Here is a 17708-nt window from a genome sequence, read left to right on the forward strand (position 1 = left end):
ATAGATGTTTTTAGCCTCAGAGCCATCACCAAGCTGAAATCCTTGAAAAGAACGGTCTCCTCCCAAACACGTCAAAAGGATTACCGAAATAATCAATACCATCTGATGATTAAAAAACTTCAAAAAAGTCCAGACCTCATCATAAATAAATCCGACAAAGGTGGCAACACAGTTCTGTTGGCGGAATCTGACATCTCCTGTTATAGAAAGTCTTCTAAATTTGAAATGAGAGCCGCAGAGGATAACACCCGCAAAAAAATACATCAATGGGAGAGAAGCGGGTTAGTGACCAAAGAGGAAATACATTTTCTTAATGTAGAACATCCACTCTTGCCCGTACCATATTTTTTGCCAAAAATTCACAAGAAGGTCACCCCTGTACCTGGTCGGCCGATTATTTCAGCGCAAGGTAGCATGAATGAGAACGTATCAAAGTATGTCGATTTCTTCTTACAGCCACATGTGACCAGTCTACCGTCATATTTAAAAGACACTACGGACTTTAAATAAGATCAAAAATGTCAACTGGTATTCGGATTTTCTTTTAGTGGCAATGGACATTGAATCCCTTTACACTAGTATAAATCACTGTCATGGTATTAACGCCACTAAACACTTTTTAGAGAACCAGGACATGAATATGAGAGATCATAACAATATGCTGCTAGAGATAATTGATCTGTGCCTTACAAAAAACTTTTTTCAATTCCAGAATGAAATTTACCAGCAGGTGCGTGGTGTGGCAATGGTGTCATACTTCTCTCCTAGTTATTCATGTTTACATGTTGGCTGGTGGGAGAAGCATGTCCTCATAACCACGCACCGCCACTGGTGGAGCCATATAGTGCATTACTGACGCTTTATCGATGATATTTGTCTTATCTGGAATGGGTCTAGGGAGGATGCTATGAAGTTCATAGAAGATATCAATGTTAATTATTTGAATTTAAGGTTTACTGTTTCCATTGATAACTCCAAGGCCAAATTTCTAGATGTTTTACTGTATGTTGATGAAGGTATCCTACACACTAAGTTACACAGAAAATCCACCGCTGGTAACTCTATCCTTCACTCGGACAGTGCACACCCCCGTCATCTCATTAACAGAATACCTTATGGCAAATTCATCCGTATCCGGAGAATTTGTAGTTCCGAGACAGTGTCTAGTGTCAGATGTAAGCCTTTTGTAGACTTCTCGACAGGAGTTATAATAAACACCAATTGACCCTAGCCCTGAACAAAGCAAATAACTTACAAAGGGAAATCCTGCTGCAATCCCACTCTAGCAAGGAGACTGACAACAATAGTTCTGAGAGAGGTGCGCGTTCAATTCGGTTGATAACTACCTTTAGTGCACAAGAACAGGCTATTCGCAAGATCATTTATTTAGAATGGCCCATCATTTTGACCGATAACATTCTTGGTCACATTCTGCCAAGCATACCAGCCATCACCTTTAGAAGGGCACCCTCTATGATGGATGCTCTTGTTAAATCTATGCCTGAGATGAAACCCAAAAGTACCTGGCTTACCAAAACTGGCTTTTTTAAATGGAGTTCTTGCCATGCGTGCACTTTTGCCAAGAATAACTCACTATAAAACAGCTTTTAGTGATAAGGAGATTGCTATTCAGGAACATCTTACATGCCGTTCTGAATATGCTATTTATAAACTGAAGTAACCCTGCAATCTGGAATACATTGATAGCAGTAAGCTCCTGGTGCATAAGCGCATTCTTCAGCATGTTAGGGCCATCGTGAACTCTGACCACAATTATCCGGTGGCCAGACACTTGAAGTCTGTTCATGACAACAAACTGAAGGACTTGGATTAAAAAGTTTTAGGATCGGTTACCAACCCCGGCCGGGGAGGGGACCGAGACAAGCTATTGAGACAAAGAGAATCCCATTTTATCTTAGCTCTTGACACAAGAGTCCCTAACAGTCTTAACTTGAACAAGGATCTGCACAAATTTTTATAATGTTTTTTCTTGACAGTCATTTCATATTCTGTGTTTTAAGAGTTATTTGCTTCAGTGGAAACAGTGTTGTGATATATGCACTTTTATATTTTTTGTCTCTCTGTATTTTTAGGATGTTCTGTGACTGATTTTGCACTTGCACTTTAGGATTGCTTATGCCTAAGTGATTCAGGGTTTTCCCCTTGCTGCTAGTGTTATAAGATGTTTTGCACAGCACTTTTTTGCACTTTTTCGGCACATTGCACTTTGTTTTTATACAGACTATTTATTGATCTTATGGCATTTTAACTATTTTCATATTTCTCTATAGCATGCATATTTTTATAACAACTATTTTAATATACTGTAGTTTGGGGTTTTAGTATCTGGGTTTATTTATGACCTTATTAGTTTCCTGACAATATTGCACTTGCACTTTATTATGGAATCTTCTGCTGCTATATTTGACCCAAGTGCATTATTTTGCTGCTATTCCTGACCCAACTGTGATGGACATTACATCTTAGGATATCATTTGCATGTTTTGAGAATTTATTTTCCCTTGCCTTTTTGCACTTTTTTTAGTCTATGGTCGTATTAATCATTGAATGCTATGTTTAATGAGAGATTTGTTTTATGTGCTCTATTTCCGGCACTTGCCAAAATTCAACCGACAGCAGTCATTATGAACCGTTTTTTCTTGGTCTTTGATTTCTGGACTTAAGATTTGCATTATTTGCACTATGTATTTATTTAGGTTCAATTTTAATGTTTACTGTGTGGAAAAAGGTAGGGCCGATGACCTTTTTCGAAGTTGGCCGGCGTTAACCGCCTCTATTACCACTCAAATTACCAAACAAAGAGGCAGGCGCTGGAGACTGGAAGGCAGGAAACAGAGTTTTATTTCGACGTAGCAGAACACATCAAATCAGACAACAGGGTATCTTCTCGAGGTGCTCTAACCGCATCTCTGAGGCCTGGCCTCTTATACACAGGTTTATGATCTTTATTACAGTTTATTGCATGTGGCACATTCTTGCAAATGCTTTGAAGTATGAAAGGACATCCTCGGAATCCCCGCTTCAGGCCCGTTCCCACACACATTTACAGTTGAAGTCCCCAGCCCGGTCACAACAGGTGATGATTGTCGCGCAGCTGGACATTCCGCCGATTCACGGAATGTATGTGGTTGATCGGATCTCATGGGGTGGGGGCTTTGATCAACTTGTGGATCCTTTTATGGGAGAAGCTTCCTACTGTATGGGGGGGGGGCAATAAACAGCATCCGCAGGGCCAGGTGGCGGCCTGGGAACGAGTAAGACAAACGGGCACAGAGGAAAGGGGGTTTTTTATCAAAGGATCCGGGATCATGAAAGGAATGGAGGGAGGTGTTGGCTGGGAACAGGATGGGGTTCCGAGGCAGGGCTGTGCTGAAGAGGGGTTTATGGCCCAAGGCATGTGAGAGCGGGGGCTGTCAGCGCGCGGGGGATGTTTGCGAGGTCAGGAGAGAGAGAGAGAGACGCGCTGGCTGTCGGCGATGGGCAGAGAGGCCATGGCATTTAAAATGGCTGCCGCTTACGCGCACGAATGGGCTCGAAAAGGGGGCAAGATGGCGCCGATAATGTTGACACTGCAGTCTAGGTTTTAACAACTGCTGCTATGAAACTATGCACCTTTCTTTCTCTCAGAATTACATTTTGCATGTATATTTATGTATGGCAGTTTGCTAGTCACAGACCATAGCAAGTGCAGGAGTCTGTTGTTGATTTCATTTCAACATGGTTGGCCCAATTTCCTTAGCTGATTGTGCACACTCTTTCACTTTAAAATATGTCAGAAAACGGAGACGCATGTCGTGATCAAGCTCCCCAGGATGAGCGAAACGCGTCATGGAGGGCACTGCTACCGTGTTATTTTCTGCATGAATAAATTGCACTGCTACACCCACTGATGTTGTGTGGGAGTCCGTGATTGTGTCCTTGGAGTTCAGAGGTCCGTGCCGGTTGTTCCGCGATAGATAAGGATTCGGTGGACAAGACATTTTATATATATATATATGCACCACTCAGGAATTTTGACTATGCAACTACCAGATTAGACATCTACAAAGCAGTTCGTAAAGCTAAAGCTATGCAAATACTTTATACTAAACAAGAAAAAAACAACGCCTAGTGTCAGACAATCCCAAGACATTGAACTGACTGGTGAAATGAACGACACAGGACATATGGAAGAGGATTTATTCGAACTATGGGAAACAGAAGGCGCTGACTAGTCGATGTCCCAAACATCTGAAGCAATGAGAGCAGGACACGCCGGCTTCCAATGTCACCCATATCAGACCAGTGTCTACACTTAATCCAATTATGCCCAGGGACACAGTGGATGTGTTTCCAAGAAAACGTAACATGTCAACTTAAACTACTCAGTAAGCGTGTACAAAATCAAAAGCGACGATATGACAAACAAACACAGCAGTATGAAGCCCTCATCTCAAAATTGAGCCAAAATAAGGAGGTCATTATAAGAGCAAGTGACAAGGGGGGCAATATTGTTCTATTAACACGTTCCAATTACGATCAAGAGGCATATGCACAATTAAATGACAGACAATGCTACGAACCGACTTTTCTGAAAACAGTGAAGTCAGCTCATGCAGAATATCGGACAAAACTCACCAAATGGCGTAATCAAAAATAACTAACGGAGAATGAATTTAAGTATTTTCTTAATGAACATCCAATAACACCAACAATATATTTAATTCCTAAAGTTCATAAGAACAAGGACTCACCCCCGGGAAGACCAATTAATTCGGCCAAGGGTAGCATGCTGGAAACAACATCAATCTATATTGACTATTTCCTACAGCCTCACATCAAAGCCCTAGATTCCTATGTTTAGGACACAGGGGATTTCATCTGGAAACTTGAACAAATTGTATGGGAAGAGCACTATTGGATGATTACCTTAGACGTAGCTGCATTATATACAAGTATCAAGCACCAAGGTGGGCTTAATGCAGTTACGTATTACCTTGCGTGACGAGCTACTCAACATAAAGAACACAATGAATTCCTTGTACAAATGCTGAAATATTACCTGACTAACAACTTTTTTATGTATAACAACATTTTATATCGCCAGAAACAAGGGGTGGCAATGGGGGCCAGTTTTTCCCCAAGCTTTTCCTGCTTACATATGGGCAGCTCGGAAGAACTGGTCCTCCAAACACAATACAAGACAGTCTGTGAAAACAATATTGTGAAATGGTTACGTAATATAGACAACCTGTTTATTGTTTGGAGTGAGTCTAGGGAATCAGCTGACCAGTTTGTAGAAAGTATTAACATCAATACACTTAACCTACAGTTCATTGCTAACATGAGTCAATAGTCAGTCCCTTTCCTTGACACAGACGTCTTTGTTAAAGAGGTTAAGCCAGCAACCAGGCTTCATCAAAAAAGAGCAGCAGGAAACACTATCCTTCATGCCACAAGTGCACACCCAGCTCATCTAATATTGAGCATCCACTATGAAGAAATGTTAAGGTTAAGAAAATTGTGTAGTAACAAAGATGACCTCAAACAGGCGCAATATGACAGCAAATGCAGTTTTCTGGAACATGGTTATTCTAGCAAATCCATTGAGTCCGCCATTGCCAAATCCATGTTAATGAACAGAAACCAGCTCCTTAGCACCTATAGACAAATTGAATCCCATACTACCAGTACAGCTAAGGTGGAAACCATAACAAGCCAGGCCAAAACTGAACCTGTTCCCTTCAGAATAATCACAAGATACAACAGACAACATTCTGCATCTATAAAATTGTCAACCGTAACGGGCCGTTAATTCTGAATGACCCAATTATAGGCCCTACTTAACCGCCAAAAGCATCACTTACATACAGCAGGGCACCCTCAATGAGGGACGAACTGGTCAACACCAACCCAGAGGTTTTGGAAAAATCTTCCTGGTTACTGACCAATTAAGGTTTCTACAGGTGCAAAACGTGCAAATCATGAATCCATGGACTTAACACCAAAACATATGTAGATGAACTCAGCAATAGGAAACATCTTATTGACAAGATATTAACATGCAAGACAGAGTATGTTGTATATGTCTTGATTTGTCCATGCCGTATGTACTACATAGGCAGCACAAAATTGCCTGCACATAAAAGCATATTACCACATCTCCGGGCAATAACGAACCAGGATAATACCTATCCGGTCGTGAGACATTTCAAGGACAAACACAACAGTGACAACTCAGGTCTGAAATATTTTCTCATTGATGCCATGAGCGCCAGCAGAAGAGGTGCTTAAACTCGAAACCAGATACATACTGTTACTAGACTCCAAGACTCCCAAGGGCCTCAATATCACTGAGGACTTACATACATGTCTGTCATAATAGGTACACGAGTTCCTGCAACAGATAGTAAGGTCTCCCAAGCCAAATAGCTCTCTCTCATTACAATCATCAATATTAAATAACACACAGAGTTAGAAAATGCGGTTGCATTTTTCCACATATGTTATCTAATTCCAGAACATTTCATCGTTCTTAAGGTAGTTCAATTGAGCATATTGCTATGAGGCATTGAACATACATAGACCAAGTAAGGCCAACATCAGGGCATGACATGTTGTAGTTAGAGATTATGTTGATAAATACAAAAGAATTCATGCAATATACATACTCAGCTCTAGGTTCAGAACAAGGTGCAACAGAGTTGACTAGAGCATAATCCTGCCTGGCGGATGTTAAATGGATATCAGTTTTTAAACATCACTATCAACTTTTGGGCACCTAAGCACTTTAATGGCATCACTCTGTACAGTACCAGTAAAGTTGTATATTTGTGTATAGTCTTATACTAATCAAGGACAATATTTACAAGGACTGATTTTTCATTTTATCTAAATGAATTAGGACCTTGAGGGATTTATCCCGACATTTGTCATCAACTAAAAATACTTTTACCCATATGCATGTGATGGTTGGTTTTGTGAACATTAAGAGAAACACAGCATCTGGTGAAGCTGAGCCATTAGCTTACAAACGTGGTTCAATCGAAACAATGTTGCTTAATTTGCACAAATGTGTATTTTAGCACATATGTTTTAACTTGTGGGTTTTATTAAATAACCATGATTAACCATAATGAATTTTAGCTCGTAAATTAGATGGGCAAAACTCAAAGATGTAAATAATGTGGAAATTCTGATATGGATTTCAAGCTAGGCATATTTTACCAGGATGAGCTTTATAACATCATGGATATGTTTAAACCATTAAAATCACAGCATGTTAATGAAATGAATTAAGCATTTTTAGCATACGGTCAAGAAGTATATCTTTTATTTCTATTGTAGATACTGTCACATGATGCACTTTAAACTCTGAACTGTCACTTTAAAAACTGTAACTTACCTTATGCACATTGTCATGAGAACAAGCCGCTACGGAGGTGAAATGTTATGGCGGGTTGCAACAAATAAAAATACCAGGCACTTAACTTTGGTGGTCCGTGTCTGCATTGCTACGGTGGGAGCTGTAATTACCTTTGCCGTGGATGTGGAGTTTTCAATATATACATATATATATATATATATATATATATATATATATATATATATATATATATATATATATTCACTGAAAAAACCATACGTTTTACACACGTTATAGTTAGGAAGAAGCATTTGAAAAACCTATGAAATTCACTGACAAAAACATAGGTTTGACACATGTTATAGTTAGCTGGACATTTCACTCATATAAAACCAATGAAATTCCCCGTTATAGTTACTTCAGCTAACTATAACTTGCGCGCCCGCAATGCACTGCTGATGATGTCACACATCACATCACTCATGACATCATCTATTAAATGGGTTAGTTTTGAAAATTACATATATTTTATATATGTAGATCTGAAAGTTGGTTGAACAAAAATGTAGTATATAAGTGTATAAACGGTTGCTTTTTTGGTGAAAAATAGATTCTATGACTGACTGATTAAATATATCTTAATGAGTACATGGGTTACTGAGTAATATTTAAATATATAGCTATCTGTGTCTGTCTATCAGTTTCTTTTTTAGTGGCTAAATGTGTTGATAAGTAGCTTTATCACTGATACATTATATCTATATAGGTTATTGTTTCTTTATTATTACCAAAAGTATCTCAGTGTCTAAGTGTTAATATGCTACATTAGGAGATTTTACATATTCCATTCATGCAAGAGTCAGTGACATACTATTCCTATATGTTGTAGGCAGCATTTGTGAGATACTAGATAATATCAGTGATATCAAGAGTAAAGTCACTAACCATGTGATGAGTGATGTAATATGTAACATCATCAGCAGTGCATTGCGGGCGCGCGAGTTATAGTTTGCTGAAGTAACTATAACGGGGAATTTTATTGGTTTTATATGATTGAAATGTCCAGCTAACTATAACATGTGTCAAACCTATGGTTTTTTCAGTGAATTTCATAGGTTTTTCAAATGCTTCTTCCTAACTATAACGTGTGTAAAACCTATGTTTTTTTCAGTGAATTTCATAGGTTTTTCAAATGCTACTTCCTAACTATAACGTGTGTAAAACCTATGGTTTTTTCAGTGAATTTCATAGGTTTTTTGAATGCTAGTTCCTAAGTATGAAGGATATACCTGAAATAAATATCGACATACCAATCTTACGTGCACAACCGACAGCACGCACCCACCTATTTATTTCATGAAAGCTTTGCATTTTAAACCTAATGAATTTCTTCATAGACCAATGAAAGAACTTATAGTATGTTGAAGACACTGAACCTAGGCTTTTTTTTTGTCATATAAACCTTTTAATTAAATGGAGCCGAATTTCTTTTTAATCGTTCGTGCGTGACTGGTTGTACACACCTTAATAATTTATTTTTTTTAAAAATATAAAAGGTTTTATAATTTAACAATTGTATACTTAAATCGAGCTCTAAAAATATGTGAAATCCGTATGTGTTTGAATTCACTTCTTTTCACGTTTTTAAACTTCGCTGAAGAACATCGCTACTTCCAAATCATGTTCGTAACTAGATAGTGTCACCGCCTACACGTCCTGAGAAGCGCATGTAAAGTCATGTGACTTGAAAACAACACTTCCAATTGGTTCTTAGTAGTTTCTATTCTGGAATTTACATGCAGCACTCCACCCACTTTCCTCACTATCTTTTCTACTCTCAAGAGACAACAACGTCGAACATCTTCCGGAAGACTTTGCTGAAATGGCTGCCGTTCCGCATTTATCTTCCGAATCTGAAGGAAATGAGCGACCACCTTTAAGAAGAAAAAAGGAATCTTTCATTTGGCAATTTTTCACTTATCCTGAAGATCAAAAGAAAGTGAATGTGCCAAAAGTAACCTGCACGATATGCAATTCGGAGCTCTCAAGGGGAAATCCAAATAGAAAATATTCCTTTTCTATACATACCATGCAGCGGCATGTTAAACAAAGGCACCCTGAGCATTATGCAAAAGCATCGACAAGAGCCCTGGCCACGGTATTACCATTAGAGGTGGCCAGCACATCTTCTGGTGGACGACCTGTATCTCCATCGAGTGCTGAGATGGACTTGAGACCATATCTTGCGAAGGTGCACATGAAATGCAACGAGTGTGGAGAAATTCTTTTGTACGGAGAGCAGAGCCTCATTCTTATTAAACTCAAAATTGAAAGTCATAAATGCCCCAAGAAAAGATACATTTCTTCACTTCATTTTCATAGTATTACATACTGAAAAATGTCGCAGCAACTTTAGGAAATCGAAAGCATCATAACACTTGTTTCCCAAAAAAAAAAAAAAAAAAAGTTCTTTTCAGAACTAACTCTTTCTACCAAAACGAACTCCAAGAGCATATTATGAGATGTTTTTCGCTGCTTTCTTTTAGTGCGCGACCGGGTGCGCGCACCCACCTATCGCGTACAGGACCTGAGACTCGCATGTGAAGTCATGTGACTTCAAAACAACACTTCCAATTGGTTCTTGGTAGTTTCTATTGTGGAATTTACACGCAGCAATCCACCCACTTCCATCACTTTCTTTTCTACTCTCAAGAGAGAACAACGTCGAACATCTTCCTGAAGACTTTGCTGAAATGGCTGCCGTTCCGCATTCATCTTCCGAATCTGAAGGAAATGAGCGACCACCTTTGAGAAGAAAAAAGGAGGCCACGCTATTACCATCAGAAGTGACCAGCACATCTTCTGCAGGACGACCTGTATCTCCATCGAGTGCTGAGATGGACTTGAGACCATATCTTGCGAACGTGCACATGAAATGCAAGGACTGTGGAAAACTTCTTCTATACGGAGAGCAAAGCCTTATTCTAATTAAACTCAAAATTGAGAGTCATAAATGCTCGGAGAAAAGTTAAATTTCTTCACTTTATTTTGATAGTATGACATACTGAAAAATTTCGTAGCAACTTTAAGAAATCAAAAGCATCATAACACTTGTTTCCAAAAAAAAAAAAAAAAAAAAAGTTCTTTTCAGAACTAACTCTTTGTACCAAAACGAGCTCCAAGAGCATATTATGAGATGTTTTTTCGGCGCTTTCTTTTAGTGCGCAACCGGGTGCGCGCACCCACATATCGCGTACAAGCATCGAGACACGCATGTGAAGTCATGTGACTTCAAAACAACACTTCCAATTGGTTCTTAGTAGTTTCTATTCTCCAATTTACACGGAACACTCCACCCACTTCCCTGGAGAAAAAGTTTATCGAAAAACTTTTAAACCCTCCTCTTATCAAACATTCGACATCGTTCACATAGCAGTGTAGTAAATAACACTAGATGCACTCCGTCCCTTAATTACAAGGGACATATTGCTATGTGAAAACAACTTTTGTTTTCACGCGATAATGTGAAATACTGAGCCTGTTACAGAATTTTCTTTCACATATATGTTACCATTCTCCTTCAAGCACTAACACCGTAGAAAATACCACCAATAGCGGTGATATTTTTTACACCGAGAACAGGCGATTTGTATAGCTTAGAGCCCTTGCTATCATAAAGTTTTATTTCCTAAGTCTCTGATCTCCAACTGTGCAACGCGACTCCCCTGTGTGTCGTAATGAGGTGCTAAGAGCACCACGCACACTCTACTGTGACTAAGCATCCATAAATTCCACGGACATCTCTACCCTAATATCTGCAATTGTAAACATCAAAAGGAGCTATGCTGCGCCCCTCGGAGAGGCCTCACTCCCACTGCTACAACGGCTTGGCAGTCGCCAAGATCCACAAGAACAGCGTCTCGGATCCATTGAACTTCTGTGACGGTCTCAATGAAAATAAGCACTAAACAATATTCAAGTATGTAGTAGTCCTCCTGCTTGGTTAGAGACTAAAAATGTACCGCAGCGCTGCGGCGATTTCTACCGCAAATAAACCTTGGTATTAATAAGGTTTAACGCAAATGCTGTAAAAATCGTTGCAATGCATGAATATCACAGAAAAGTCAGCATTATTCATGCATAGCGACCTAATGCTATTAGCCATGTTATCCACCTCCCATTGGATAACATGGCTAAGAACTGCTCAGGGCAGGTGTTAGCTTTTGGAGATATTTCCGCTTAGCGCAAATATCTCCAAAAGCTAGTAATAGGAGATAGCGATGTTAGAGACTATTTTCAGCCGCTAACATCTTGGCACGCCCACTTTGCATCTCATTAGATATAAATATAACTGACATGCAAAGTGGGGCCCAAAATGGTCGCTATCTCCTACTAGCTGTCGCTAACTGGTGTTAGCGGCAGCTAGGTAATCGAGAGATAATTTTATCTCTGCTTTCTTGGCTTTTAAAGCCAAAAAACACAGATAAACCCCCTTGATAATATACCCCTATATTCAAATTGCTGCGTCAAGACCTACGCCTGCTTCAATCACATGCACAGTTTTGAAACAGCATGGGCCTGAAAGTCACTGAGTAAAATCTCATAAATTACAGTCAGCCACTTTCAAGACGCATTACTTCAGAGGAACACTTCTTTATGATACAGGGCTTTAGAATGACACATATCTACTCTTTATAGAGACCCCTCAGGTTTTTTTAACAGCTGTTAAATCCTTCCATACTCATCACAAAGCCGCTCCATCACGAGCATTGCCTCAGCTGTCCTCAGGACGGACAATATTTGTGATGAACTTGCTGCTGTGCTTGCGCAACACTAACATTGCGCTTCCTTGACACGTTCTATTCACTAAGCAGAACCATGACGGAACCACTCTATCATGAACACACCTCAACCATGGCTCAGAAAGGAGTAGCTCTATCATGACCATACAAGTACCACTAAGCCCCCCAGCCCCCTAATCTTGAGGCAGAATTAGCACTGCAGCACAGGATTTAAAGTCCTGCAAAGAACACCATGTAACATTTAAAATCATATCCACCATTGTTTTCATATATCACTATTGCTAAACTGACTCAGTGAAATGTCGCTCATTTTATTAAATCACTTTTAACAATGCACCCAATCCTATGTGGAAGTGTTTAATATAAAAGATGACATTGCTTTAACAAGGATAGACAAATAAATAACACAATGATGTAAAAATGTATTTATTATATATAATTACCTAAAAAAAAGAAGAAAAAAAAGTAAATTTCTTATTAAAACGTAGCACCTGTGGAAGAAAATTAAAAATAAGATTATAAAGTATATTTATTAAAGAAAAAACAATAGGAGACAATAAGAGAGATTCAGAGAAAACTTTCATATATTATTAATTAAACTTACCTTATAAATATAATATCTGTGGAGGAGAGTAAAAAAAAATCTGTTATAATACATATTTCTGAATGCAATGTAACAAAATAAGTGAAACAACATATTAAATGATTTATTTTTGCTGTCCTCAGAATACATTAATTTTCACTATCAAGAGTGATTTCTATATCAATCATCATATAACAGCGGGGAAAAAAAAACACAATCAAAATGATTGTGTTTAAAAAACCCATACAAAATCTGCATACATATTATAAATACCTGAAAAAAACATGTCTTAAATGTTTTCCTCAAATTCGCAATTTCTTGAGTAAGCACACTACATCTTCCACAGTTACAAACTAATTAAAGTATACCACTTATTTTTCAAGATATCTCAACAAAGCCCCGTGCAGGTATCTCCTATAAAAAATGTATTTGAAAGACACAGTTTCTTCTCTCATACCTTTCCGCGTGGCCAAATTGTATAAGCTAACTCATTATCTTTTAAATACCTCTCCCAAAAACTTGCGTCCATATAAGTTTTAAAATAATTTTCAAAAGTACTCATTTTCTTCTCTCATATTTTTCCACGTGGCCAAATACTATGAGTTAAGTAGTTTTTTTCTGAAATTATTTAATCTTAGTCTTATCTATTGTTTTCTGAACCTTCACAATTAAAATTTGTAACATGTTTTATACCATCAAACATTAAGTAAATTTGTACCTGATGTTATCACTATGCCAAACACAAATTTCATTTATAGATTTGTACACCCTCATTTACATGATATTTGTAAACTAGTAAGTTTGGAAAGGGGCGACCACTCGGTCCCCCCGCACGTATGGCAGAGTACCTCGATCCCCCCGGGAAGCCATCTTGGGCGGGAAGCGTGTCTCGGCTGGTATGCCCGAAGCGGCGTAGCCGGGGCGCGCTTTTTCCCGCCCTAGAGTGGGCTGGCCTAGACACTGACGCGGCTGGCCACGCCCTCGGGGCAGGCAGGGGCGGGTTTACGCCCGCCCTGAAGACGGATAAAAGGGGACGCAAGACCAGAAGGCATCCTCTTGTTCCTGTGCTCTGAAGCTGCACCTCCTCGCTGCACGTGAGCTCGAGACGGAACGAAGAGCCAATTTTGAGCGTTTTAATCTTTCTTTTGTCTTACAGATACTCTGTCGGAGAAATGCCCAAGAAAGGCGGAAAGAGAATGACGACCGAACAGATGCTTCGGGTCCTCATGAAGGAGATGACCGAGCTGAAGAAGCGGGTGGCGGAGAGAGAGGGGGAAGGGGGGCCGGAACGTCCTTCGGGTGGAGCAGCCCCAGGAGGGAGAGCCAAGAGGCCAAGGAGGGGACCGGCTGGGGGAGACGTCCCGGTTCCCCGTACCCCGCTCGAAGCGCCAGCCCCAGTACCCGTGGAGGGGAATCCGATTCCCGTGGTGGTCACCCCGGTGTCCAATGAAGATATGCCGCCCGAGCTGGCAGCACAACTTACAGCGTGGTTGGGCGAAAGTAGTGAGGGCGCCACGGCTGTCGACGCGCAGGCGCTGATGAAGCAATGGCGCGAGAAACGGGATGCAGCCAAGGTGTCCGCGCCGGCTGCAGTAGGTGACAAGCCACAAGGGACGATTACGACCGCAGAGGCAGCGTCCGGTGCAGGTAAGCGGCCATTGCCGATTGCGAGGGATGAGTCAGCACCCTCTCGTAGAGAAAGGTTGGGTCAACATGTGCCTTTGGCAATTAAAGAGAAGATTTGGGCAGGGGAATATGTGAACATCTTCTCGTTGCTTGTTGATCATTATGAGGTGGAGCATGTTAAGGGCCAGAAAGACCTCATGCATCCGAGTGTTTGGCGCGCAAAAATGGCCGCCTTTAAAGTGAATGAGAATATTGGCAATTGGGGCAATGCATGGGGGATTTTTACGTCGATCTTGGGAGAACGTAGGCCCGAGTTGCTTTCCGAGTTGCCGACCTATCAGTCACGAATTATGGGGTACTCGACGTCACACCAGGGTAACCATTGGTTCTGCTACGATAATCTTTTAGAAAGGCTAAAGAGCATAATAAAAGCTTAACCTGGGATTGTTACGATTCTTTGACATGGGATAAAATGAAGGAGACAGGTATGTTGAAAATGCCATTGGTAGGGAGTAATGTTGGCGAATCCTCCCGCCAATATGCGGGGACGCCCTTTCGATCAGGTACGGGTACCGACGATTACTCGAGACCTGCCAGCAATACAGGGAAAAGGGGGTTCTGCTGGAATTTCAACAGAGGTAAATGTACTAGGCCCCAGGGATCGTGTAAATTTAAACACGAATGTAGTGGGTGCGGGTCGTCCCATCCTGAGTCCACGTGCAGAGCCAAAACGGGTGATAACGGCGGTAGAGGAGGCGCCAAACAGGTCTAACATAGTCCGAGGGGCGCCTTTACCTACCCCGATTGATACCTTGGCGATGATTCCCTGGCTCAGTGAATACCCGGATCGTACTTCTGCTGGGGTGCTGCGGAACGGGTTCTCGTATGGTTTCCGCATCCCAGTAGGGGACTTTCAGGGTGTGGAGAAGTGTAAAAATCAACTTTCGGTCCTGCAGCATACGACCGTAGTACAGGATAAGATCCGGAAAGAGGTTAGTCGAGGTCGGGTTGCCGGCCCGTTTAGTGTACCCCCGGTGCAGAATTTTGTTTGTTCTCCTTTAGGGGTGGTCCCCAAGAAGGACCCGGGTGAGTTCCGACTGATTCATAATTTATCAGCTCCACGTGGTCTTTCTGTAAACGATGCAATAGACCCAGAAGTGTGTTCGGTGCGGTACGCATCCTTCGACGAGGCCGTAGCCATTTTGAATCGCCTGGGGCCCGGGGCGCTGATGGCGAAGTCAGATATCGAGTCAGCGCTCCGATTGCTCCCGGTACACCCAGACGACCAGCGTCTCCTAGGTTTCAGGTTTCAGGGCCATTATTACATGGATAGGTGTATGCCGATGGGGTGCTCTATATCTTGTGCCTATTTCGAGAAATTCAGTAGTTTTCTACAATGGGTCTTCACAAAGAGGACGGGTTTCCAACATGTAATGCATTACCTTGATGATTTTCTGTTCCTTGGGGCAGCCGGGGATCTCGAGTGTGGCCAGGCCTTGGCCGAATTTTGTGTGTTAATGAAGCAGTTTGGTGTGCCATTGGCACCAGGTAAGACGGTGGGTCCTGCGACTTGCCTCGAGTTTCTGGGGATCGAGTTAGACTCCAGTGAGGGTTGTTTTCGTTTACCAGCTGACAAAGTGGGGAAGTTCAGGGCAGCCCTGCAAATGTGTATAAATGGATCTAAGGTTACGCTGCATCAATTACAGCAGTTGGTGGGACAGTTGAATTTTGCCCTGAGGGTTATACCGATGGCCCGCCCCTTTTCCCGTTCTATTGCCCAAGCTATGGTCGGCCTAAGGGAGGGTCATCATCGCACGAGACTATCGGCTGAGGTCCGCCAGGACATGCGCATTTGGTTAGCATTTCTGGCGGATTTTAATGGTCGAGTTGTCTGGAACAAACCGGCCGTGTCCTCTGAAGAGCTGGGGCTATGGACAGATTCGGCAGGTAGCATAGGTTTTGGTGCCATCTTCGGCACAAAATGGTCGGCACAAAGATGGCCGGCATGGTGGCATGACAATGGACTGACAAGTAATATTGCTTTCCTGGAACTTTTCCCCATTTTGGTGGCCCTGAGAACCTGGCCCGAAGGGTTCAAAGATCACTCTGTGGTATTTTGGTCTGACAATATGACCGTGGTCGAGTGCATCAATAGCCAGGCAGCACGATGTAAACTGATTTTACGATTGCTCAAAGAAATTGTTTTACTGTGTATGCAACTGAATGTGCTATTCAGAGCAAAACATGTCCCGGGGGTGATGAATCAGGCGGCTGATGCACTGTCTCGTTTTCGTATGCAGGCTTTCTCGGGTTTCCTTCCCACAGCGGACCCAGAGCCTGCACCCTTTCCCGAAGCTCTCTGGTCTCTCGGTGCCCCGAACTTCGTCACCTCGTGGGAGAGAGCCTAGCACCAAGAACAAGGAAGGCATATGAAGGGGCGTTTCGGTCCTATTTAGCCTTTTTGGGGACTGATAGAGAGGGGCTTTGGGGCCACGAGGAATGGGTAGTGAATTTTCTGATGTCCTTACGTAGGGCTGGGAAATCGGTGGCTACGGCCCAGAGGCATCGTGCTGCCATTTCCTTTGTTGCCAGGGCTCATGGTATCCAGGACCCGACAGCGTCTTTCGGTGTACAGAAAGCGCTGCGTGGGTGGCAACGCCTTGAGGGTCGCAGAGTAGATGAGAGGCGCCCGATAGGTTTGGATAGGTTGGCCCAGTTGTTGGCCACACTCCCTGCCACATGTTCATCTCAGTCTGAGACGGTGTTGTTCCGAGCCGCTTTTACGCTGGCATTTCATGGAGCGATGCGGGTAAGCGAACTGGTGGCAAGGAACAAACGGGATGTGACAGGGGGTTTGTGCCAGGAACACGTTCAGATCAGTGGAGAGATAATGACCGTCTCCTTTGTCAGGTCCAAGACCGATCAACACGGGATGGGTGACTGCGTGATCATACGCAGGATTCCCGGGTCCTCCATGTGTCCGGTAAAGTGTTTAGAAGACTACCTAGCACGAAGGGTGGCATCATGGGGTGGGACCTTGTTGAGACACGCGGACGCCACCCCACTGACAACATTTCAGTTTCAGCGGGTGCTTGCGATGTCAATTGCCGCTGCGGGCTTGAACCCGGGCGAGTTTGGGACCCATTCCTTTCGGATAGGGGCTGCTACGGAAGCTGCAGCTAGGGGTCTTAATGTTGAACAAGTGAAACGAGTGGGGCGTTGGTCCTCTAAGTGTTATAAGAGGTATGTGCGGTTGCACATGTTGTGAAGCTGTAATGATGTACTCACGCTTCTTCTCTTTATTTGGTTTTCAGTTGCGCAAGCCTACGAG

The sequence above is a fragment of the Lissotriton vulgaris genome, chromosome 3_2 (assembly GCF_964263255.1).
Source record: "Lissotriton vulgaris chromosome 3_2, aLisVul1.2, whole genome shotgun sequence".
Classification (NCBI taxonomy): Eukaryota; Metazoa; Chordata; class Amphibia; order Caudata; family Salamandridae; genus Lissotriton; species Lissotriton vulgaris.